Source organism: Camellia sinensis, chromosome 14 (genome assembly GCF_055761805.1).
Source record: "Camellia sinensis isolate YWXY chromosome 14, ASM5576180v1, whole genome shotgun sequence".
Lineage (NCBI taxonomy): Eukaryota > Viridiplantae > Streptophyta > Magnoliopsida > Ericales > Theaceae > Camellia > Camellia sinensis.
In genome coordinates, this window is record NC_138974.1 from 32,781,521 (window position 1) to 32,808,601 (window position 27,081).

At 30.5% G+C, this 27,081-nt stretch overlaps 1 long non-coding RNA gene across 1 annotated transcript; it reads left to right on the plus strand.

Moving 5' to 3' along the window:
* The first annotated feature begins 7,068 nt into the window (after positions 1 to 7,068).
* LOC145808021 (uncharacterized) lies at positions 7,069 to 8,025 on the plus strand. Its single transcript, XR_014351494.1, has 2 exons — positions 7,069 to 7,150; positions 7,579 to 8,025. It is a non-coding gene; the product is annotated as an uncharacterized LOC145808021 (long non-coding RNA).
* The last annotated feature ends 19,056 nt before the right edge of the window (positions 8,026 to 27,081 follow it).

Genomic DNA, 27,081 nt, shown 5'->3' on the forward strand with positions numbered 1-27,081 from the left:
TTTTTTGTATTCACCAATCATCACCATAAAATGCCAATTTCAGTCAAATCACAATAATATATCGCATCTACCATCCGTCAGGTGTTTGTCTTTGCATGATAAAGTGAAATAGTCTCGCATCCGTATCATGATTGTTAGGAATTAAAACACGAGAAAATGAAGGTGGTGTTTGGGAAGTTTGAGAAGTTTGGGAGTTGGGTTTTTTTTTAATTTTTTTTTGTAAAATAAAAAAAAAATTCAAATAAAATATCACATCTAATCTCATAATCATTTTATTTTTTCTCTTACAGACATTACATCCAATCATAAAAAAATTTAACTATCTTCTCAAACACAAAAAAAAATTTCTCCAATAATAACCTACAATTAAAAAAATTTATATAAAAATCCACTTCCCAAACACCCACAAAGATTAATATAATTTATTCTATAAAATACAAAGTTATATTTACATCTCCTTTTGAAATAAGTTATTTTAATAATTTTTTAATTTTTAAATTAAAATATAAAGTAAAATACTTATATATTTGAAATATTTTCTAAATTTTTTACAAAAAGATAGGTAAAAAATAAAGAAAAAAATAGAGAATTTTTGACTTTTTTATATAGGTTATAGACTTTTTAATTTCTTTATTAACTTTTTAAGTTTTAAACTAAAACTGTTACTTTCCAAACGAGGCTACTATTGTTATAATTTTTACATATGATGATTAAAAAATTATAAGATGCAAGAATAATTATTTAACTCTCAGCTATAAATAATAAAAATTAGAAGAATAATACAAAAAGTCGATGATCAATAGGATTGACATTACCCAATACAAAATAATATTCTACAAATACATAAATTTTTTATTTTATATGAATTGATGTCACAGTTCTATTAGTTAATTGATGATAAAGGTAAAATTTTAAACATCAAATGATATCATGTCAATGTTTTTTTATATTCCTTCTGTCTTAAAATATTAATCGGTTATTTTATTTTTTATTATCTCAAAATATTAATTTATTTTCAAAAATTAATGACTAAAATAATACGAATTTTCTATTTTGTCATTCTTTTAAATTTATTAACAACACAAAAAGTATAATTATGACAATTGATATTTTGCAAAAAAATACTATCAAAAGGTAATTTTGAAAAATCAATATTTTTAAAATGCAATAATTGTACTATAAAAAAAAATTAAATTCCTCAAAAGAAACCATTATATTGAGATGGAAGGAATGAGAAAAATGATAACGACCATATTTGTCCTTCATAGTAGTATACGTATAAAAGAAGTGAAAAGATACTTTGAAAAATGTAAAAAAAACTATATATTTTTCTAAAATTTTGTTTTGTTTATCGACAACTTAACGAGCTTCTTTTTTGTAGTAAAAGTCCTAATTTCTATCTCCACTCATAAATTTCTATTATTCATTGATTTTTTTTAATAATTTAAATTTACATGAACTAGAGAAAAGCCTATATATATATATATATATATAAATATAAATAGTTGTAGCCCTGAGGGTGCATATTATTATTATAATTATGCTGCCCAACTTAGAAGCTAGCAATGTTTACGAAAATTTGATTTTTCCGTGTACTTATGAAATGAATCGAGTGATTGTCAGTTATGCATATCCATTTGGAGAGTCCTTTTGCTGAGTGAAACTACCTCTAAATTATAACAATAATGCTCCAAAAATGATAAATAATTTAAGAGATCAGTGCACTTTTTTGGCTAACATGCAATTCCCTAATGAGATCACCAATAATTCTACATTTAATTATTTTGATATTGTCATCTCAAAAAAGTAGAGTATTTGCGACGACACAATTTGCCGTCTCAAAAAATGAGAGTATTTGCGACGGCAGAAAATACCGTCGCAAATACTGTCATTATTGAGACGACAAATTGTGCCGTCGCAAATACTCTGCTTTTTTGAGACGGCATTTTCTGCCGTCGCAAAAAGTGATTTTCGTAATTTTTTTTTTTAGTGAATATTTTTAAAATTTTAAATATTTTTCTAAGATGCACCTTACTTAGATGTATCTAAAAAAAAATTATGAATTTTTTTAAAAAAATTAATAAATATATAAAAATACAAAAAAAAATGTATTGAATTATTTTATTTTTGGTATTTAGTGAATTTTAAAAAGATTTTTTTACAATTTTTTTAATTTTTAGGTGTATTTATGTTAGGTGTGTCTAAAAATTACAAAAATTACTTTAAATATTAAAAAAATTCAGTAAAAACAATATAACACGGAAACAAGAAAGTATAATTTTCTCAAAAGAGTTTTTGGAAAACTTTAACCTAGCATAGTGATTGTGGTTTTGAGACAGCTTCATATATATACAGTCACAAAATGGTTTGAATAAATTCAACGGTATTTTTCTATCGCAAAAAAAATTTAAAAAAACAATGTCGTCTTACTCTTTTGATATAACATTTCTCTTTTCATTCATTTTTTCATCTTCCTATCTCTCTGTCTCTATCTCTCTCTCTCTTCTCTTTATCTCTTTTACTCTCACTCTTCTTTCTCTGTCTGTTTGTTTCTCTCTCTCATTTTCTCTCTGTGTCTCTCGCCTATCTCTCTTCTCTCTATCTCTCGCATCTGTTTTCTCTCTCTATCTCTCTCGCTCATCTCTCTTCTCTCTATCTCTCTCATTTCTTTTCTCTCTCTCTCTTATCTTTCTATCTCTCTCGCTCATTTCTCTTCTCTCTCTGTCTCTCTCTTTTTCTGTGTCTCTCTCTCGCTCATCTTTTTTCGCTCTATTTCTCTCTTTTTTTTGTCTATCTCTCGCTCATCTCTTGTTTCTCTCTTTTTTTCTATCTCACACTCTCTCCATCTCTCTCTCTATCTCTTTTTCTGTCTATCTCTCTCTTTCACTGTCTCTCTCTCACTCATCACTCTTCTTTTTCTCTCTCTCTCTGTCTACTTGTCTATTTGTCTATCTCTCCCTCGCTATGTTCACCTTACTCACTTTCTTACTCTCATCTTCTCTATTTATCGAGCTCCTTCTCGATTTATCGATCCACTACAAACAATGTCGTCTTACTCTTTTGAACATTTCTCTTTTCACCCATTTTTTCATCTTCCTATCTCTCTGTCTCTCTTCTCTTTCTCTCTCTTACTCATCACTCTTCTCTGTTTGTCTCTCTCTCCCTTTCTCTATGTGTCTCTGTCTCTCTTCTCTCTCTCTCTCTCTCGTCACTCTTCTCTTTCTGTCAATCTCTCTCTTTCTCTCTGTTTTTGTCTCTCTTCTCTTTCTCTTTCTCATTCTGACTCATCACTCTTCTCTATCTGTCTGTCTATCTCTCTCTTTTTCTCTATGTCTCTCGTCTATCTCTCTTCTCTCTATCTCTTTCATATATCTTTTCTCTCTGTCTCTCTTCTCTCTCTCTTATTTTTTTCTCTCTCACTCTCTCGCTCATCTCTTTCTGTCTGTCTCTCTCTTTTATTTATCTATTTTCGCTCTTTTTTTTCTCTCTGTCTTTGTCTCTCTCTCTTTGTCTATATCTTTTCACCCATTTTTTCATCTTCTTCTCTTTCTTTTCTTTCTCTCTCTTATTCATCACTCTTCTCTCTCTGTCTGTCTATTTGACTCTCTCTCTCTCTCTGTGTCTCTCATTCATTTATCTCTTCTCTCATCTATCTTCTCTCTTTGTCTCTTTCGCTCATCTCTCTTCTCTCTATCTCTCTCATCCATTACTACTGCCATCGTCACCACTTCACTACCACTACTACCACTATTGTGTAAATATTGATCCATTGTTTCTCTCTTTCTCTTTATGTGTCTGTCTGTCTGTTTGTCTCTCTCCTCCATTGTGTTCACCTTGCTCACTCTCTCCCTCATCTCTTCTTTATTTACTGAGTTATCCACTACAAGAAAATGCACTTTTAGCGACCACTTTGTCTCTCTCTCGCTCATCGCTTTGTCTCTGTCTGTCTGTCTCTCTTTCTCTCTCTCTCTCTCTCTTCTCTATTTGTCTCTCACTCATCTCTCTTTCACCACCTATCTTCTCTACTACATTCACCACTATTACAAATGTCATTCCATTACTACCACTGTTGTCACTCCACCTCTATAACTATCATTACTACCATCATCACTACCACTCTACTACCACCACTACTACTACCATTACCTCTCCTCTACCACTGCTATTCTATCTCCTCTACTACTACCACAACTTCACTACTTATCTTCTTCACCATCACTACCACCACCATTATCACCTCTTATCCACCACTTTTACCACTACTGCCACTTCCTATCTTCTACCACAAATATTAGTTCTTGATTTTTAGTAACAAAAAAAAAAAAAAAAAGGGTCACAAAAAAATATTTTTCATTGACCACAAAAAATTAACTTTATTTTAATGGAAAATATTATTCCTACTTTTACCAAATAAAAAAATAATAATAATTTTTTATTCATTAAAATAAATATAAAACAAATAAATTTTTAACTTTACCAAATGAAAAAAAAAATTCATCAACTATAAAAATTATTTTAATAATTTTTTATTTTAATAAAAAATTCATTAACTATAACATTTGTGGGTGTGCGCAGGGTTTTGTTTGAGAACACACACACAACACAAACACAATAGAGCCGTCTCCTCTCCTCCTGTTCGCTCTCTCTCTCTCTCTCCATCTAGGGTTTCGCCTTCCTCTCTCTCTCTTTCACACAACGACGGCGCCGATCATTCGTCACCGCCGATCCTCCCTCACCCCCGATCCTCCCTCACCGTCGCTCGTACCTCACTGTCGATCCTCCTCCCTTACCGCCGCTGTTGCCTCCCTCTCTCTCTCTCTCTCACAAACGACGTTGACGGTTGCTCGCCCCTCACCGCCACTCCTCCTTCGCCGGCGATCTTCCCTCATCGCCGATTTCAAAGGGTATCTCTCTCTCTCTCTCTCTGTGTGTCGGGATTTCGGATATAGGGGGTTTTCATACACACACACACACACACACACACACACACACACACACACATATATATATACATTTGTGAGTGTATATAGGGGGTTTTTGATCTGTTACATATATATATATATATATGATCTGGTTTTTTTTCTTGATCTGTTTTTCCCATACAGATCTGCCTAGTACTACTACTCATACCAGCAGTACTAGTATCGATAGAGAAAAAAAAAAGTTTGAAACATTTTTGCTACACAAATAGAGAAAAAAATTTTTTGCTACACAAATAGTATCGATAGAGAAAAAGACGACAAAGAAGAAGGGACGACAAGTAGTATCGATTGAGTTGAAGATGCTTTTATTGGAAGAATGTGGTTTATTTTAGTTTTGTGCTAGTGTATGGGCATCATTGGAGTGGTTTTTCTTAGTGATTTACTGGTTTTTCTAAGTGGTTTTTTTAGGTGGTTTTTCTAGGTGGTTTTGCTATGCTAGTTATTTACTGGTATGCCACTTTGCTCTTCAAAAGGAAATTATTGACACATTATACTAACCTATTTCTCTGCTTTTAATGAATTTTTGAACAATGTTTCAAAATGAAAATGAAATCTATTTGCTGATTTATTAGGTGATTCATCTTGTTTTTGCTAATTTAAAGTTATACAGATAGATAGAGACATGATTTCGGTGATTGATCTTGTTTTTGCTAATTTGTTGGCTTATGTCTGGTGTTTTACCAGATTCTACGAATGAATATTAATCAAAAATTGATGAATGAATATTCTTAAATAACCATGACAGTTAGTGAACTTCAGTTCAAATTTCCTCTCAAAATCTTCCCCAAAACACATTAGCACAGTCTCCATAATTCTTTATGATAGCTTTGGGGGCTTTATTACTTTGAGAGAGGTCAATAGTCTGCTTTTTTATAAAACTTGTCTATATATGTGGTGTGGGACTGAAAACAGCTTTGGGGGCTTTATGACTTTGAGAGAGGTTAACGGTCTGCTTTTTACACCACTTTTTGTCTAGTAGAGAGCCAACTATAGCATAGAAGGCAAAAGTAATAATGGGATTTGTAATTGAGTTGGTTTAGTTGACATACAATTGTTGATACATTGTCAATTTGTTTCTTATTGCTGAAAAAAAAGTACCATGTCTAAGAGGCGTGCTAGAGCAAAGATGGTTGACTTTACGTTAGTTGGTTGAAGAAATCTCTTAGAGATGTGTATTTAATTAATTGTCACTTTTAATTCATCTTCTTCTGTAAATTGACCTTGAGAATCTTCAGTCTTGTAATCCATACCAGAGAAGCTGGGTGGAACTAGACTAATTTTAGGAGTTCACTTGCAGTTGATTATGGTTTAATGTTTGCTTCACTGTCAAAAATCAATTATGAAAGTGCAAACTTCTAGATCTAAATGACTGACACTTTGTGTCGGAGTCACATTGGATTTCATTATCATATACCCAGATGTTGTTGGTTTTTGGGTTGGTCACAATGCATGCTAGATTCTGGTAAGATCAAGGAGCCAAATTTATCTATAGATTGGTGGTTTATTTATGGGTTAGTTGTTCAGACAGAGTTTCTATGCAATGAAGCCAATTGGAAGTATCTATTTTGCTTAGCTGATTATGTTTATTAAGGAACAACAAATCATGGATTGCAAACACTTAAAAGGGAGAGAGTTGTTTTTGTAAATTCTCAGATCAACTAGTCATTGAGGTGCGATGAGTGTGTTATTTAAAACACATTTCCCTGTTGTAGTTTAAAAAACATGTAAGGTGGAACTGATAGGAATCTAACTATTTTTAAGTAATGAACCACTTGGCCAGGTACCTCTGCTGAAGTAGTTCAGATAACAGTTAAACAAATCCACCAATCAAATTTCTTAGTCCTTTATAGATGTTGGATGTTGGATGTTGGGGAAAGAAGGGTTATTACACATTTCATTGCTCATTGGTTATTCTATAAGGCATGATTTCTTCTCTGCCTAATGCCTTGAACTAGATTATGAAAAACTTGTAACAAATTGTCTTAATTGGATGACATCAATATCAATATTACATATTCACACTACATCCTACCAAAAAAGTTGCGCTTTTAAGTTTCTTATTTTTTGACTTGGATTTGGCTTTTGTTTGCAGGTCTCGAAAATTCCAAGGATGCACGTAATGGAGGGGCTCAAACTGATTTAATTGTTGGAACAACTGCACAACCAAAGTGCGTAAGCTTTTATTTTGTGTTGGTTCTAGGTAGTCTTGCAGGGATAACTGTGGTTCTATCATTTCATATATTCCCTATCAAAATTTTCTTATATAACTCATGTCTTTGCTATCAATTTTTATTAGCCACCATTTCAGTTACTCTTAGAGGTCAATTCTTTAATTAACCTTTACATAAACTAGCATCGACATTAATTACGTAACCTAGTGGAAATTTGTGAAATAAGCTGCATGACGCTTGAGTGCGTAAAACATGACTGTAGGAATGAGATATTGTTAAATATTGGAACCCAAAGGCAAGGCATACTGAGCCCTTGCCCTTTTTTCAAGTTTTATGTACCTGGTAGTTAACAGTAGAGCCATAATTGTGTCCACACTGAAACCTTTTCTATGAAACTGATTTGGTGCTTATGCATTTTTCAACAGACTTGATGTTGGTTTTTCCGGGAAAAGCACTGCTGTTGTTTCTACTGGCTGTTCATCTAAAAGGTTCTTGTCTTCCTTCTTTAGAGGATGGGTCATGGCCGTTATATCTCAGTTAGAGGATGGCCATTTCTACTTGGAAGACGTCACTGGAGCAGTTGAAATCAATTTGTCTAATGCAATATCCTCTACATGTTTATATTTTTCCCTTTCGAAAGACTTATTGTTTGTTTTGAATGCTTGGATTTGGGCTGCCCTATAATCTCCAAAAGCGAAAGTTCTCATTGTAGGCCTTTTTAAATAATGGAAAATAATGGTGAATTTTAGATTTTATTTTATTATTATTATTTTTTTTAGGATTTGGGTGAATTTTATAATTTAAATATGCTTTTATGAACATGTACAGTTTAATTATTCTTTGTAAAATATTGAATTTGATGGTTTGATCAATTTTTATTTTTATTTTCTGTTATGATGTTTTTGTGAATGGAATATAAATAATCAGCTCTTAGAGAGTGAGAGACGGCACCACCGTCGGAAAAAATAGAAAATTTTAATATTTTTATTAATTTTGTTATAGGTTTTACTTTTTGCGACAACATTATACTGTCACAAAAAATAGAAATTTTATTATTTAAAATAAAAATTTTATTATTTTTTAATATTTTTTGCGACGGCATTACACTGTCGCAAAAAATAGAAAATTTCATATTTTTTATACTTTCTGCGACGGCACCACACCGTCGCAAAAAATAGTGTTTTTTTTATAAAAAAAAAAAGACTATTAGCGACGGTATTTTTTACCGTCTCAAATAACATTTTTAGCGACGGTAAAATAGGGCCGTCGCAAAAAAGGTAGAAAATGCCGTCGCAAAACATTAGCGACGGCACTTACCGTCGCAAAAACTCTTTTGCAACCCCTGCAGTTGCGACCCCCTCTTGCCGTCGCAAAAAGTCATTTTGCCGTCGTAAAAAGTATTAGCGACGGCATTAGGAGTATTAGCGACGGAATTTTACCGTCGCAAAAAGTTAATTTTTTTGTAGTGAAATGATAGTTTAACAACATTTCAAAAATATACCCTACTTATTTATTTATTTTTTTTTGTCAGTAATTTGCATCACATCTAATTTAAAATATTATGATTAGCTTTTTTTTTCAAGAAACAATTATCAAAATATAATTCTAATTATATTAGAAGAAATAAATGAATATAGATTATGGTGACTTTCTAACAACTTACACTCACAGATACAGTGAATCATTGTCGGTTGGAGGAATTTTGAAGTTGAATTTCTTTCTTACACCTTTTCATTTTAGTGTTGAGAGTGTAATTTTTTTATTTTTTTATTTTTATGGATTTCGGTCATCCCCGCTACATATTTATAATAGAAATATAATCTCATTAGATGGGCACGTAACAGCGTGATCTTCCTAACTTATATGATAATTTATGGTAATTTGATAAGAGCACAATCCGTTTTGTACAACCACTTGCCCATATTGCACCGTCTTAGATGAATTTTGGGATGGTTTTGAATGTTCTAAATGAATATATTTTGACTTTTTATAAAAAAAAAATGTATGGAAAAATAAAGAAATTGGTTAGAAAAGTGAGAGGAGATGTTGATTGATGTGGCCCAAATAAGTGTATGTAGATAAAAAAAAGTGCACTTTTTTAGTTTACACCAAACACCTACAATGTCTCATATCCAACATTTTTTCAAAGGGTAAATTACAAACACACCTCCTGAGGTTTACTTAAATTATAAATTACCCCTTGTGATTTTAGAAATTACATTATACCTCCTAAGGTTTTTAATTTCATAACAAATAGGTAATTTTATTAATAAATCATCAAGTTAATTAACGGTTTTTAATAATGTTAAAATTTTATTTCAATTAATAATTCAGATAATTTGATTATTGTATAAGTGAATAGTTAGAAACTTCACTTTTTTAATTAATTCTGCTAAATAAAAAATTCTGACAGGAAGACATTTATAATTTTTCATACCACATAAGACAATTCATATTTTAAGTAAATCTCAGAGAATGTATTTGTAATTTATCCTTTTCAAAAAATGACTTTCGGTAGTGTTACTTTTGATTTGATCCACTCTGCTTGAGCCTTGCCCATTTAGGCCAAGTTTGGTTAACAAACAAAAGTGCACTTATTTCATCTTTTCATCTTTTTTGGATCACATCAATCAACATCTTCTCTCTACTTTTTCTACACATAATACAAAAAAAATCAAAAAGTACACTTATTTAGTCTTCCCGAGCTTGGCCTTAAACTCCAGAATTCACCAAGGAGATCATCAATTTTTGTAGTAGAAAATAAAATTAATTAGCCAGGACATTGTAGTTAAATGGAATCATTTAAGACATGATTTCCTAGCGGTTTCTTCTGATTAGAATCTACAGCGGTGAACAAGCTTGCTTCTCATGAGAAATATATTAATCACTTTATCCAGTTTATTAGTGCTCTTTCATTTCATTTTATATTAGCATATTACTATATGATGAGACTACAATTACACTTAAATCTCATTTGATACTCCCTAGGGCTTCTCACTCAATGCCAGCTGTGGATTAGTGTGGTCTAAGAGGTTTTCTGGATCCAAATCAAATCACAGATGTTTGTCCTAAAATAAATAAATAAAGATCACCACCAAAATCATTATTGCAAATCACTGAAATATTTGTCCTAACAAAACGCATTAAGTGTTGATGACTGGTATAAAAAATTATTTTTAAAAAACATTTAATAATTTTTTTTTTTTTTTTTGATATAACCATTTTAAATGTGTTAACGAGAGTTCTAAGAACACCAATTAAAGTCACTAAATGAAGATTTAAACTAAGAGTTTTTTATTGATAAATCTAATTTAGAGGTGTTCTATCCAATAAGTCCACAAAGGAAAGTTATAACCTAATTAGTCCCATGTGTTTATACTTTTATTCCATGAAGTCATTTTTTCCTGATTTATATTTTTTGTTAGACTATTATACCCTTATATCTATTATTGATATATATTATATACAAGAATGATATACATATTTCCCTCTGTTTTTGTTGTGGTAGGGTTTCGTTCCTATAGAAGAGAAGGTGACGATACAAAGTTTGTGGTAGTGTTTCGTTGCGGTAGAGTTTCATTCCTCTAGGAAAGAAGATGATGACTCAGAGTTTGTGCTCTTGTTTTTTCTGTTATAGTTACTATTTCAGCTTGAAATGAAAGGAAAAAATGAGGATTTGAATCGAAGGAACAGATGAGATGGCTTACAAACTTGTTCATTCGATTGATTGAAATCCACATTCGACTGGATTGAATCAAAGGGAAAGAGGAGATAGAGGAGTTTGTGCTCTGTTTTTGGTTTTTCTGTCAATTAGTGTGAATGTTCACATTTCATACTGTTCTTCTTTCAAATGATGTTATTCTTTTTCACAATTGTTAAAATTATCGCCCACCAAGTGTTTGATTATATGTTCAAATGAGAAATTCAGCAGAAAAAATTGTTCCCATTGAAAACATCTCTAGTGATATTTGCTTGGGTTAGTGAACATGACTCTGTTATTGTCATTGATTTTTATTTTTTGTTATTGGATTTCAATGTAGCAATGATTTTTTGAGATTGGTAATGTGTCTGATATAAAAATGATGTAAACGTTCATATTATTAATCAGTGTTAATATTCACATTAATTTGAATTGAAAATTTATTATGTGAATATTAAACACATTCATGTGAATATTCACATTACTTTTGTTTTCATATCCATATTCATGTGAATATTCACATCTCCAGTGATATTTGTTTGGGTTAGTGAACATGATTCTATTATTGTAATTAATTTTGATTTTTTGTTATTGGATTTCAATGTAGCAATGATTTTTTGAGATTGGTAATGTGTCTAATATAAAAATGATGTAAATGTTCATATTATTAATCAGTGTCAATATTCACATTAATTTGAATTGAAAATTTGTCATTGTGTTGTCAATTGATGTTAATATTAGTCACACACCCATATAATATTGAATGGTGAATATATTTTCGCTATGTTCATTACCACTGTGACAATGTGATGTTAAGGTTCACATCAGTATTGCATCAAATTACACAATCACAAGCCTTAACTTTCATTTTGAATACAAACATGATGTGAATATTCACACTAAAACATATGAATGTGAAGGTTCACATGAATTCTAGAATATAGATAAATGTACTATGATTTCAAAGTATTAATTACTAATATGGAATGATGATATTAAAGTTTAAATCAAATTGCATTGCCCACATATCACATTAAGCCAGTGATTATATGTACACAATTGTAAAACAGCTGACAACAATGTGAAGGTTTATATCGATTTTTTAATCTCTAAAAATATGACTACATCAGCATTGCATTAACCACAAACCATCATTCCTGTGTGTACACAAACATGAAGTGTACATTTATGCACAATTAGATTATTGATGTGAATGTTAATATCACGAATAAAACATCAAATAAATTAATTTAGTTACATTAAGCCGATGGTTATGTGTACATAATTATAAGACAACATAAACCAATATGAATATTAACATTGACTTTCTAGTAGCAAATATTATGACAACATGTCATTGTATCTTATTAAGCACAATCAAAATAACTAATTATGGTTCTTTTGTCTAATGTATTCTAATATTTACAAAATCACAAATGATGTGAATTTCATATTCATATTTTTCTCGCCAATGCAAAATGTGTCTTTTAATGCCTTATACGTCTCTAGCACGCATGCGATGACATCGTTGAATTTCATGCATTTGTTGAGATCAACTTTACCAATCCTCAACACATCAAACAACTGCCAAAATGGCATTTCCTTCAAACAATCCAGTTGAGGATCCGAGAACTTGGTGCTCGTCATCAGTTTCACTAACCCAATGATGTTAGATCGGTAGTTGACCTTTTTCTTGTTCACTTTCGGGGGGTTGGCTATTTGTTCAAGTTTGTCTTTGACGTAGAACTGTTCTCTTTTTCTTTTGCCATGAAATCTATGAGCAACATCTGTTTGTTCAATTAGAAACAAATTTACTGTTAATGGTCACAAATGGTAAATCATAACAAGTGTAAACTATATGTGTTGTGAATAGTTGAATGATGTGACCATGGTTGCATTGCGCAAAACCATGATGTTAATATTCACATGAACACTGTACAACATAGGATAAAACAATAAAAATCAAATAAATGGTGTGAACAGTCACATAGATCATATATCATGTCATTAGTTCATGTGTTTGAAAAATGAACAAAATTTTGGGAGTTTAAATCATTTGATCATAATCAACACATTCCAACCAAAAAATTAGAGGAAAAAAATAGATGAAATATAGAATAATAACATATTATAAATATTAAACTAACGCGATGTATACATGATGTTAATATTACATTATTACATTATATATTTGACTGTGAATGTTCACAGCCAAATATATGGTGTGAATATTCAATGTGAATGTTACAATGTGAATATTAACATTATGTTCAGAATGCAATTATTGGCATTATGTTCAGAATGTGTATATTGGCATTGATGTCACTCAATAACAAGGGAAACAATAAGATGTTATTATTTACAGCATGCCTACAAGTAGCAGTTTTTTTACCTACCCAAAAACATGCCTACAAGAATTCAGATGTAACCAAAATAGGATTGACAACCATCCAAAGTTTGGTTTATAATTATTTCATGACCATCAACAACCAACAACACCAACAAGTTTGACATTGACACAAGGGAGAAGATAATGAGTGTTTTGCAAAATAATAACACATGATAATTTAAGACAAATAAGTCATTACCAATATTTGACAATCTGATGCAAATATTGACATTATGTATAATGGGATTCACATTGAACCAAAAGAGAGTTGGCAACCATCAAAGATTAGGGGCTCTAATTTTTCATAACCATCAACAAGCAATAACACTAACAGCTCTGTAAATATTTACATCATATTCCATTAATGTCGGAAGGTGAATATTGACATTATGGTCATAATGTGAATATTGCCATTGATGTCATAATGTGCATATTGATATTATGTTCAGAATGTGCATATTGACATTGATGTTAATCAATAACAAGTGAAACAATATGATATTATTTATATCATGCTTACAAGAATTCACATGTAACCAAATCAAGGTTGGCAACCATCTAAAGTTTGGACTGTAATTATTTCATGACCATCAACAACAAACAACAACAAGAAGTCTGACATTGACACAGGGGAGGAGATAAGGAGTGTATTACAAAACAATAACACATGACAATTTAAGACAAACAAGTCATTACCAATATTTAACAATCTAATGTAAATATTGACATTATGTATAATGGAATTCACATTGACCCAAAAGAGGATTGACAACCATAATGTGAATATTGCCATTGATGTTCATAATGTGAATATTGCCATTGATGTCACAATGTGAATATTTACATCATATTCCATTATATTTTTGGGTAAAGATTGAGAGTTCTATGGACATCAACAATCAACAATACCAATATTGATAAAGGGAAAAAATTAGAGAGTTCATTACAAAATCACAACCACAAACAACATTAATAACAAATGAATGTAATATTCAACAAAAAAATGAACATTAGCAACATGGACAAAGAGTGAAAATAGGGAGTTCATTCTAAAATCAAATCCAAAAACAACAATAATAATGTAAATATATACATTTGTGATTATATTATGTTATCATTGACTGAAAAATAGAGGGGTGGAAAGGAATGTAAATATATACATTGGTAATTACATTAGAAGTTGAATATCTACATTATATTCATAATGTGAATATTAACATTGAAGTAGATATTTACATCAATGTGAATATTTATACCATATTCACATCATATTTGATCACCCTGTAAATATTGTACAGATTATGTACAATGGAACACACATTGAACCAAAAGAGGGTTGACAACCATCCAAGATTAAGTGCTCTAATTGCTTTATATCCATCAACACGCAACAATACCAACAACTCTGTAAATATTTACATCATATTCCATTAATGTTAGAAGTTGAATATCTAAATTATATTCATAATGTGAATATTGATATTGAAGTAGATATTTACATCAATGTGAATATTTACACCATATTCACATCATGTTTGATCACCCTTTAAATATTGTACAGATTATGTATAATGGAATACACATTGAACTAAAAGATGGATGATAACCATCCAAGATTAGGGGCTCTAATTGCTTTATAACCATCAACATGCAACAATACCAACAACTCTGTAAATATTTATATCATATTCCATCGAAGTTAGAAATTGAATATCTACATCAATGTCAATATTTACACTATATTCACATCATAGTTGATCACCCTGTAAATGTTGTACAGTTGTCAATATGATGTTTACATCATATCCTATCATATTTCAATTTGGGGGGGAAATTAGAGGTTCTATAGACATCAACAATCAGCAATGCCAACTAGGGGTGAAAGTTTAACCGACACAACCAAACAGACCGACAAAACCGGCCGAAAAAAAACAATTCTCGGTCTGTTTAATCCCTTAGAACGGTCGGTGCGGTTTGAATTTTATTAAATTTTTTTGACTCGGTTTGGTTGCGGTTTTCTTATATGAGAGACCGAAACCCACCGAACTGGACCGTTTGTTATTTTACATCCCAACTATCCACACATATCCTAGAAGTAATCTGAGTCGTCCACACATGTAACATATATATCGCCCTCAATCATCACTCACATAGCAGCTAAACCCCTTATTGCTCCTCTCTCTCTCTCTCCAATAGCTTTTTGTAATCACCATCAAAGTCCATAAAGCTTTGGCTCATCGATGTCTTCGATTTACCACTCTCATCCAGATCTAGCATCTAGTAATCCATATATATGCTGCATGACAGAGATCCTCATCTTCCTTACCAGATCTGGAAAGTGAATTGAATATCTTCCATGGGTGGTGATTTCTCTCTACTTCTATTACTCCACATCTTTCCCTAGAGCTTTTATTGTTCTGTTTCAAAATTCTACGATTTTGAGTTCTCATTTTTCTATGCTCCTTCTCTTCTGCCATGGAAAGTGACCTTTTGGGTCTTCAAATATTTTCTTCTCTCTGTTTGGTTTATGAGAAAATCAAGAAAAACAGAGTAAAATAAATATTTACACCATCTCCAAATAAACTGAACTGAAACCGACCATACCGATATAGAATGGTTTGGGACGGTTGAAAGCTTTACTTGGTCGGTGTCGGTGCACCCATATACAAAACCGAAGGGTTTGGTTCGGCGATAATTTTGCTCAATAACCGACCGAACCGAACCGATTTCACCCCTAATACCAACATTGACAGAGGGAAAGAAATAGAGTGTGAAAATAAGGGGTTCATTACAAAATGAAATTCAAAAACAACAATAACAACAAGGGCAATGTAAACATATACATTTGTGATTAGATTATATTATCATTGTTTGAAAAATAGAGGGTGGAAGGATGGTGCTTACCTTTGGTCCTCATTGTGGGTGGGATATGTAAATCGATAGCCGGTGAGAACCTAGGAAGAACAAACCCCAATCCTTTCGATGTAAACCTTCGCAGTGGTGCGTTGATGTAGAATAACAGTGGCCGGCGATGGTTGGCGGTGGTGAGGCGATGTGAAATCTAGGGTTACGGTTTGGGAATTTTTTGGTGCCAATGATGAGTTTTTTTTGGGGAATGAATGTGTTGTGGAGTGAAGAGATGGAATAGGAACGATTGAGTTTTCAGAATGAAGTATGCGCAGGAGAAATGGAAGGAGGATATTTTGGTCTTACTACACTGAATGAGACCTAATGGAATAATCAAAAATGATTTGAGTTTTATGGTATAAAAGTCTTAGAAATAGAATTTATGAATAAAGCTCCCTTAAACTAATGATTAATACAATAAAAAATAAATGTGGAATCTACTAAACCTAGCACACGGACTTGTAGAAAAGTAATATTATATAAACAAATAAAACTAAAATTTATTTTTACAATTTGATTTGTCAAGTTTGGGTCTCATTTCACAAACTAGAAGTTTCTCACTTTAGTTTTCTAAGAAAAATTTATTAAAAAATTCACGATTTTTTAAACATTTACTTTTAGGATATACGTTAACAAATATCTGAAGTTATTAATATACCTTAACAAATATTTAAAGTTATTAATATAAAATAGTTTATAAGTACAAAAATCAATTACAAAATTAAACATAATATTCTTGCATGAAGTAAGTTTAATGCCCTTTTATCTAGTTCTATAATTGCGCACTAGTGAAAGAATATGTAAAATCAAGGGTGGCCAAGTGAGTCTCATACCCTTTTGTCTAGTTATAAGGAATTTGTAAAATCGAAGGGTAGCAAAGCAACTCGCATGTGTGCCAAGTGTCTTGCATGAACTAACCTAGAAACCTGGAATGGCATATTCAAACAAAGTAGTTTTCAATACCATGGAACTCAGCAAATTCTCTGAAAGTTCCACCGTTCTCTCTCTCTCTCCTCCCCTTTGGCAATCTGAAGATGTCCCATGAACAGAATATCATGTTATGTAGTGTGGAATTACATGACTTTTGTATTTTTTCAAGACCCAACACCATGACTTTTGGGTCCCAATCTTTAACGCTATGTTTAGATTGAGTGATTTGAAGAGAAAAAAAAAGAAATGGAGATATATGTATTTCTTTTACTTGTTTGGATAACCTAAGCAGAGAGAAATAGGAAGAAATGAAGAGAAACTCATTTCTCTTATAAGTTTCATTTTCAATCTTCCCAAAAGTGGAGAGATTGGGAGAGAAAAGAAACCACTATTTTTATAATACCAATTTTGTCCCTATAAAAATAAAAGAAATAAAATGATTGAAAATATAAAAAGGTCATTTTGGTAATATAACATAAAATAATTTCTTTTATTTTCTCTTAATGAAATCTAACCAAACAAGAATGAGAGAAATCGTAATCATTTCTTTTCTTTTATTTCTTCCTTATCCAAACAAAAAGGAGAGAAATCACAATTATTTCTTTTTTTTTTCTTTTCTCTTATAACATAACTAATCATTTCTTTTCTTTTCGATTTTAGGTTTCTAAACATAGTGTAAGTCTTGACTCCCAAGGAGACAAAAAAGATTAAAACCCACCATTCAATTTTTTTGCCATTTAACCGACTAACATCTATTTTTACTCATTTTCTGTTGCTTCTACAGTTTCCTACTCCTTGGAAACAGTTAACAATTCTTCTCATACATCATGTTGTGTACTCTCCCTCATGTGCATCTGTCTGTCTCTATGAGTAGTATATATATATACACACTAGCAATGTGTGTGTTAAAGTGGTAAAAATTAAAAAAAAATTATTTGAATTTGATTTGAATAGTTATATGGGAGTAAGAAGTTACATGCCATTAGACGTAAATTTTATATAATAGTATAATATCTCTCTCTCTCTCTCTATATATATATATATCAATCTATTGATGGTTTGGTTTGGTGGTATGGGAGCAAATAATTAATGTATAGAGTGCAAGACATAAATAATAATAACAAAAATGATAGAGATCTCATTTTTCCTTAATCTCCACAACTCTCACAGTCACATGCTAGTGAGTGATAGAAGGGAAAAAAAAAAACAATAAAAAGAAAAAGATTGGCTAATCCCAATACATTGAGGGTGGTGGGTATCAAGAAAAAAAAGGAGTTTCAACCTTTTTCCTAATCATAATAATATATTTTTTTTCCTTTTCATAATGCCCATTAAAATGACATGGTGGCCTTTTTATAAATAAAATACAGGTTACTAGCTTTTAAGTTTTAAAGTGACCAGTCCACGATATATATATTTTGTATATATTTTATGTTCGTATATTTTTATTAAATTTTCATTCTTTATTGTTCAAATTTTTAAATAAAATTAGCGATCAATAATTTATCATAATATCAAAACAAACAATAAATCTTGTTCGAATCTCAATACTTAGACCTCGTTTGGAAACATGTTTTTTTAGTTAATGTAAAAAAATTAATATGTTTGGAATGACTTTTTGATTTTTTAAGAAAATGTGTAAAAAGTAGAGAGATAAGAGAATTTTGACTTTTTTATATAAGTTCTGAACTTTTTAATTTTTTTAATAATTTTTAAATTTTTTAACTAAAATTATCACTCGCCAAACCGCATCTTAAACTTTAAATAAATTAATCATCAACAAAAGTGTGGTATTGAGGGTTTTCTGTTATAGAACATAATTCTATGGAATCTCGTGACACCACCAAGTGGTTGTGCCATCTACTGCACTAGCTTATAAACAATGCATGCCCTGTTGTTCCTACAGTTTTGACAGTGAAAATTAAAAAAATATAAAAATAATAAAAAAACCATTGAAGAAGAGACAAAACCTCAACTGTTCATCGTTCAACACTTTGATGGATTGTAGTTGTTTTTTTTTTTTTTTTTAAAAAAAAAATATTATGAAAAGAGATTCGCAGACGTAGTGACCAAACTGGGGGACACATCCATCCTTTTCACACCCTTTGGTGACAAGTCCTTTGTCGCTATGCCTATCCTCGTGGAAGGACTTCTTCAAGTTAAATAAGTGTGTTGTGTAGTGCCCATTATGGAGTAATTTGAAAATTTGATAAAAAGTTAGATTTTTGACTTTTTATCAAGTTTTTTTTAAAAAGTTCTCAAAAAAAAGTCATAAAAAAGTTAGTTTTTTTTTTTGGGTAAAAAATGTCACTAAAAAAGTTTAAAAAGTTAAAAAATTAATTTTTTACTAACTTTCCAAAACACCCCTATAACTATGGCATTAATTGAGATTTATGCATAATTACAACCAACTTAATCTAAAATACACAACCCATGTGATTAGATAAAATACACAATGCATGTGATTAGATGGGTGGGGGCTCAAATATAGCTTGCTCGAGAAAGTATTCAATTTTTCTTCTAAAAAAAAGAGAAACTATTCAATTTTGTATGCGTGTTCATATCATAAATGAATTGGTATTATTTATTTGTGAGGAATGTGACAGGTAACACTGGCCTCGTTTAGGAGCATGTTATTTTAGTAATTTTTTGACTTTTTAACTAAAATATGAGGTAAAAAAAATTAGTATGTTTGAAGTAATTTTTTGACTTTTTATGAAATGATGTGCAAAAAATAGAGATAAAATAGAATCTTTAACTTTTTAGTATAAGTTATAGATTTTTTGATTTTTTTAATAACTTTTTAAATTTTTAACTAAAATATTAACTTGCCAAACAAATAACTTTCTAAATCTATGAATCTTTTGAGTTTTTTCAAAGGCTTTTGTTAATATTTTTCCTTAGAAGAGATGTTAAGAAACTATAAAATGAAGTATTAAATTACAGCCATTTGTATTGGAAGAATAAAAGGTTTAAAAATTATCTCAGCTCAATAAATGCTTTTATAATGAGACCAAAATGTCCTCTCTATTTTTCTTTCATTTTATCTCTTCACATCACATCTCTCATTTTTTATATATCTTTTTGAACAATGCTACAGACCCCAGTGGGGTCCGACCCCCAGTGACGTGACACGGCCTTATTGACTGAAAACAAAAAAAAAAACAAAAAAAAAAAACAATTTTTTTTTTCGTCCAATCAGGACCTTACACGCACGACCCCCCAGCACCCCCACCGGGAGTCGGAGGCATTTTCCCTTGAAAGAACATAATAAAATATATACGTATAGAAATACTAATGAACAGTGAGTTAAAAAGTTCCAAACTAAAATCTTCGATCCAAAACTCGTTCAGGTGAAAGTAGACAATAAAGTTTTATTCATGAATCATGATTGTGTTAGTAATTACATTTTTTTGAGTTTTTGTTGGCATTTTGATTTAGATTTGTTAAAATACACTATTAATTTGATTGAATTTTTAAGATTTTTTTTTTAAAAAAATTAAAAATTAGTTTGACAAAAAAAATTAAAAATTAATTTGATTTATTTTTACATTTGTTTTATCTTTGGAGATTGTTAAAATTATTTATTACTTCTTAACATGTGTTTTTAGTGCAAATGTTAACAAGACCCTTTCTTAATTAGACGATAATGCTTGAATATATTTTTGAACGAGTAGTTTCTCTCTAGTTGACTCATTGTGTTCAATTGGACAACATTTTTAAGAGTTTTTGAATTGGATAATCCAATTAACTAAAAGAAGTCAAAATTTTCTTCCATGAATTAATAGTTAGAAGAGTTGAGATCATGAAGTTCAAAATGTTCTAATGTTCGAAAATGAGAGAGAGCGAGAGACATAGTTATGCTACGTACTGGCTGGTTCGCCTCGGAAAAATGGAGCATCGCAACGGATATAGGCCGGTATAGCGCTGAGATTGAAAATCGCAAAAGAATCGCCCGAGTCCTGGTACGTAGCCATCTGTAACTGTTATACAAACCGTTACATAAGCCGTGACGGGCCGATATTTATCGGTTCGGACCGGTACGGGAAAGAAAAAACTGAAAAACCTATGAAATAATTTTTAAAATTTCAACGCTATGACACCCGATTCTCTGATACGTACCGATCGACACTACCGATACTGATACTTCGCGATTGATACCATTATGTTACCCGATACCGCGATTTAGAACAGAGAGAGAGAGAGCATGAAGTAGTAAATGAGGAGGAGAGGGGAAGGCAGCTTCGTGGTTACTGTGGTAGGGAGAAGAAGACAAGAAACATGAAATACACAAGTGAATCAAGAAAAACCAAAAGGAGACAATATCTTATCACAATCTATGTACGATATAACGCCTCTATATATAAAATAATATATGCATATATATAGAGAGAGAAAGAAAGAAAGAGAGAGAGAAAGTCTCACACGTGTGCATGACCTGGAGACACGGCGGAATGGGGGGGCTGTTTATGGTTACGTCCAGTCCAAATGAATTCAGATCTTGTTGACATCTCTTTTTGTCTTTTTCTTTCTAATTTTTTGGGTATTTTTCTCTATTACTTTATGTTATGTTACATTATTATTATAAATTAATAACAAAACCCATATAGTGTCGAGTCAAATGTTGTAAATACTTTATGTTATATTACATTAGTATATGGTGCAAGTGTTGTGGAGTCATATAGTGTCATACGTTAGACTTTGGACATGGTCAACTTGGAAGAAGTAACTTTGGAAGAAGAATATAGCGAACTTATAAAGTTCACTTGCTTAATTTGAAGGCTAACGTTCTGTAAAGTTACTTCAAATCCATCATCTCCAAGTCTCCATCCCTCTTCTCATTTACAACTCTCCTAAAGTTGTCTAATTGGGATAAAAGCAATACTCAATTAAAAAAAAAAAAAATTAAGAATTTTCTTCCAATTAAGCTAGTTGAATCTTTTGTTATAATGTTGCAATTGTGGTATGTTCAATGTGATATGAAGATGACATTTTTTTTTTTTAATAACCAAGAACCAATCTTTGCCAATATTCTTTTTTAACCCAGTTTACTTGAGCAAACTCGACATATTTGTGTTTTATCAAAAAAAAAACTAGACATGTGTGACAACTGGTAAGTCTCATATATTGGACAAAATAAGATATCAAGACTCAAATTTAAAACCTCTTGCATAGAACTTGAGCGACATTTGAGTTGATGGTCATGCACTGATTGAGTTTCATTGTTATTTATTTATTTATTATTATTATTATTTTCATGTTTTCTAAAATACAATAATAAAAAGTTCAAAAACAACCATGCATCACTACGTCAAAACAGGGCATTAACGGCGGTTTTTTTAACGGCGGTAACGAAAATCGCCGTTAAAGGTATTATTAACGGCGGTAACGAAAACTGCTGTTAATACCGCCGTTAATGCATCATTAACGCGGTTTCGTTACTGCCGTTAAAAAACCGCCACTAAAAGTGTTTTTAACGACGGTAATGAAACTCACTTTTAACGGCAGTAACGAAACCGCCGTTAATGCCCACTTTTAGCGGCGGTAACAAAACCGCCGCTAATGCCCAATCATTACCGCCGTTAATGACGGCGGTCTTTGCCGACGGAGCTCCGGCGAAACTTCGACGTGCTCCGGCGAAACTCCGGCGAGCTCCGGCGAAACCATCTACAATAAAGTAAAAGTAATGTTTAAATATTTATTTAGGGAATATATTTCATGAAGAGTGGCTGTGGCAGAGTGATTGGTGTTGGTGGATGAGAGGTCTTGGGTTCAAAACTTGGGGAGTGCAAGAAGAAAGAATTATTTTTTGAAAAATTTGAACCTATTTACGGCGGTAAAAAACCGCCGTTTTTGGTCCTATATTACTGCCGTTTTTTGTTGACTTTTAACGACGGTAATTTGCCTTTTTACGACGGTTTCACTTTTTCCGACACAAGCATAAACGGCGGTAACGAAACTGCCGTTAATACCGTCGTTAAAGGCTTTAATGGCGGTTTTACAGCCTTTAACGACGGTAAAAAACCGCCGCTAAAGTCCAATTTTAACGTAGTGCATATTGTCTACCCCCAACCCCCAACACACACACACACAAATCACAATTAGTCTTGACGGGGAAATTATCATACTTTAATGCCACATTGCTTTTCAAAATGTTCACATCTATCAATTTATTTATATATTATATAGGGTAAATGAGATTTTTAGCGAGGAGTATTGTGAGAGTTTCAATATCTCATACTAATTTTCTTAATTTTTTTAATTTTAAACAATTAAGAAAATCTCTATTAGTTAGCAATTAGTCTATGATTTATTTGATAATCCCACACCAGGAGAAGAAAGAAAAAGTGAATTATTTTACTCATATAAAATGAATCTTATACTCCCATTTAATGTTGTAGTGTTGTATATGTTTCAATTTAATAGAATTTAAATTTTAATTAATTGATTAATTAATTTTTGTATAAGTTGGTTAGTCTCTTGACCTAACCGATTAGACTGAATCATTTTTGATTTAACTAGTTCGTTGGTTTAACCGCTATTTTAGCAAATTATCAAAATATATTCATTAGATTTGTTTAATTTAAAATAAATTAAAGATTGATCTAATTAAAGATCGAACGACTGAGATTGTTTGATTCGAAATAAATTTTCTGTCTAAATAATTATTAACTTTTATTTTATAAACCCACATCGAAAAAAGAAGGAAAAAATGAGTTGTTTTATTTCTATAAAGTGAACCTTAATACTGTAGTCTTGTGCATGCTTCCATTCAAGCCAGATTAAATTTTAAAATTAGAATAACATTTAAAAGTTTTAATTAATTAATTTTGTATAAGCTAATTGGTCATTTGACCTAACCGATTATGCTGAACCGTTTTCAGTGAAGAGTATTGTGAGAGTTTCAATATTTCATACTAATTTTCTTGATTTTACCTAACTAATTAGTCTATGATTTATTTGATAATCCTATATCGAGAGAAGAAGGAAAAAGTAAATTATTTTACTCATATAAAGTGAATTTTATACTCTCATTTTGATATGTGGTGTTGTGCATATTTCAATTTAATATAATTTAAATTTTAAAATAAAATTTAAAAGTTTTAATTAATTAATTTTTGTGTAAGTTGGTTGGTTTTTTGACCTAACCGATTAGGTTGAATCATTTTTTATTTGACTGATTCGTTGGTTTAACCACAATTTTAGCAGTTTTATCAAAATATATTGATTAGATTTGTTTGATTCGAAATAAATTAAAGTTTGACAGACTGAGATTGCTTGATTAGAAATAAACTTCCCATCCAAATAATCGTAAACTTTTATTTTATAATCACATATCGGAAAAGAAAGAAAAAGTGAATTGTTTTACTTATATAAAGTGAACCTTAAGATTGTAGTGTTGTGCATGCTTCAATTCAAATATCATTTAAAAGTTTTAATTATTGATTTTTGTATAAGTTGGCTGGTCATTTGATCTAACCGATTAGGCAGACCATTTTCAGTTTGATTGATTAGCCGGTTTAATCGTGATTTCTCATATTAATTTTCTTAATTTTAAACAATTAATTTTTTTTTTCCATTGGTTAGCTTTCATTTAACCATATAAAAATAAAATTCTAATTAGTTTATAATTTATTTTATAATCCCACATCAGGAGAAGAAGAAAAAAAAAATTAAGTTGTTTCACTTATATAAAGTAAATCTTATACTCCCATTTATTATTGTAGTGTTGTGCATAGTTCGGTTCAAGATAATTTAAATTTTAAAATAAAAACTCTAATTAGTCTATGATATGATTTATTTTATAATCCCATATTGGGAAAGGAAAGAAAAAGTGAGTTGTTTCACTTATATAAATTAAATCTTATATTCCCATTTAGTATTGAGTGTTGTGCATGTTTCAATTTAAGATAGTTTAAATTTTAAAATAAAATTTGAAAGTTTTAATTAATTAATTTTTGTATAAGTTTTTTTTTTTTTTTTTTTTTTGTTACAAGAAAATCCTCCCTACTCTCCCGTAGGTCTAAGGCAGCGCCCCTTACAGAGATCACCAGAGTGTCTTGTTAGTTGCTCCGAGCGAGGAGATTATAACTTGGGAACTTGCCTCGATCTCCCAAGACAGCTCTGCTTAAGTTAGGACTCGCACAGCAGTGGAGTATTGAACCCACACCAAGTGCTAATTTTTGCATATGTAGGTTGGTTGGTCTTTTGACCTAGCCGATTATGCTGAATCATTTAAGGTGTGATTGATTCACTGATTTAATTGCGATTTTAACGGTTTTATTCAAAATATATTGGTTACATTTGTTTGATTTGAAATAAAGTAAAGATTGATACGATTAAAGATTAAACGACTGATTGCTTGACTAGAAATAAATTTTCCGCCCAAACAATTGTTAATTTTTATTTTATAATCCCACATCGAGAAAAAGAAAAAGAAAAAGTAAGTTATTTCACTTATATAAAACGAAAATTATGCTCATTTTTAATATTATAGTGTTGTGTATGTTTTAGTTCAAGACAGTTTAAATTTTAAAATTAAAATATCATTTAAAAGTTTTAATTATTTAATTTTTGTATAAATTGGTTAGTCTTTTGACCTAGCCAATGAGGTTGAACCGTTTTCGATTTGACTGATTTACTGGTTTAACTGCGATTTTAATGGTTTTATTAAAATATATTGGCTAGATTTATTTGATTCGAAATAAACTAAAGATTGACTTCATTAAAGATTAAATGACTGATATTGTTTGATTCGAAATAAACTTCCCGCCGAACAGTTGTTAAATTTTATTTTACACAATCCCACATCGGGAAAAAAAGAAAAAACTGAGTTGTTTCATTAGTTATATAAAATAAACATATGCTCCTATTTAATATTGTAGTGTTGTGCATGTTTCAGTTAAAAATAATTTAAATTTTAAAATAAAATAAAATAAAATATAAAAATTTTAATTAATTAATTTTTGTGTAAGTTGGCTGGTCTTTTGATTGATTTTAATGATTTTATCAATATAGATATGTATATTGTTTTATTTCTAAAATGTATGTTTAAAATTTATGACAAACTTTAATATAGAATAAGCTAAAATTAAAAAAATTTATAAAATGAAATTTATTTTTATTTTATCATTACTATAATTTATTTTTGTAATTTATTCTATTTTTTTCATCTTTACCAATTATTTTTATTTTATGACATCTATTTCTTATTTTATCATATAACAAACGAAATTTATTTTTATTTTATGACATATATTTTTTATTATGAACTTAAAATATACAATTAATGACATAACAACTGCAATATATATATTGTAATTAAATGGTTAAAATTTAATTCATTTTAAATTATTTTTGTGTACTTTTTAAATAAATTTTATGATATTATTAAATTTTAAAATTAATTTTAATTATTTATTTAACCCGTGCTGGTAGGTTTTGAAGGCAATTTAATTAGATTTATTGTTCTGGATTCCCTTATACTTAAGGGTGAGAAAGAGTTGGGGTTGCTAACTATATAAAATTGAAAACAGCCCCAGAACATTGTTAGCGAACTACTAAATATATTATTTACACACCAACACCCAAAAAAACAAAAAAAAAACTTCTTGATGGGTTTTATTTGTGATGGATATTTGGTAGTTCATCAACTCAATACAAAACAATATGGCGGCTGCTTGAGGGCCCGAATTTCGGGGCTCGAATGCCCCGAAAATTCCACTTTAGGGAAAAAAAAAAAAAAAAAAAAAGGAAAAAAGAAAGAAAAAAAGAAAACAGTTTCTAAAAATGGAAATTAGGGGCATTAGGGGCAAATTTTTTAGGGCCACCAATCATTTTCCTAATGGTTACTATTTGAAGATGGAAGACATAAATGATTTAATGCATGGCTGCATAAAAATTAAAGTGGGGGCTGAATTAGCTTTTATTATTAGCCGGTAGTGTTACATATATCTACTAGTATACTAACTAGTATTATGACATTATTATTGACTCAACCCA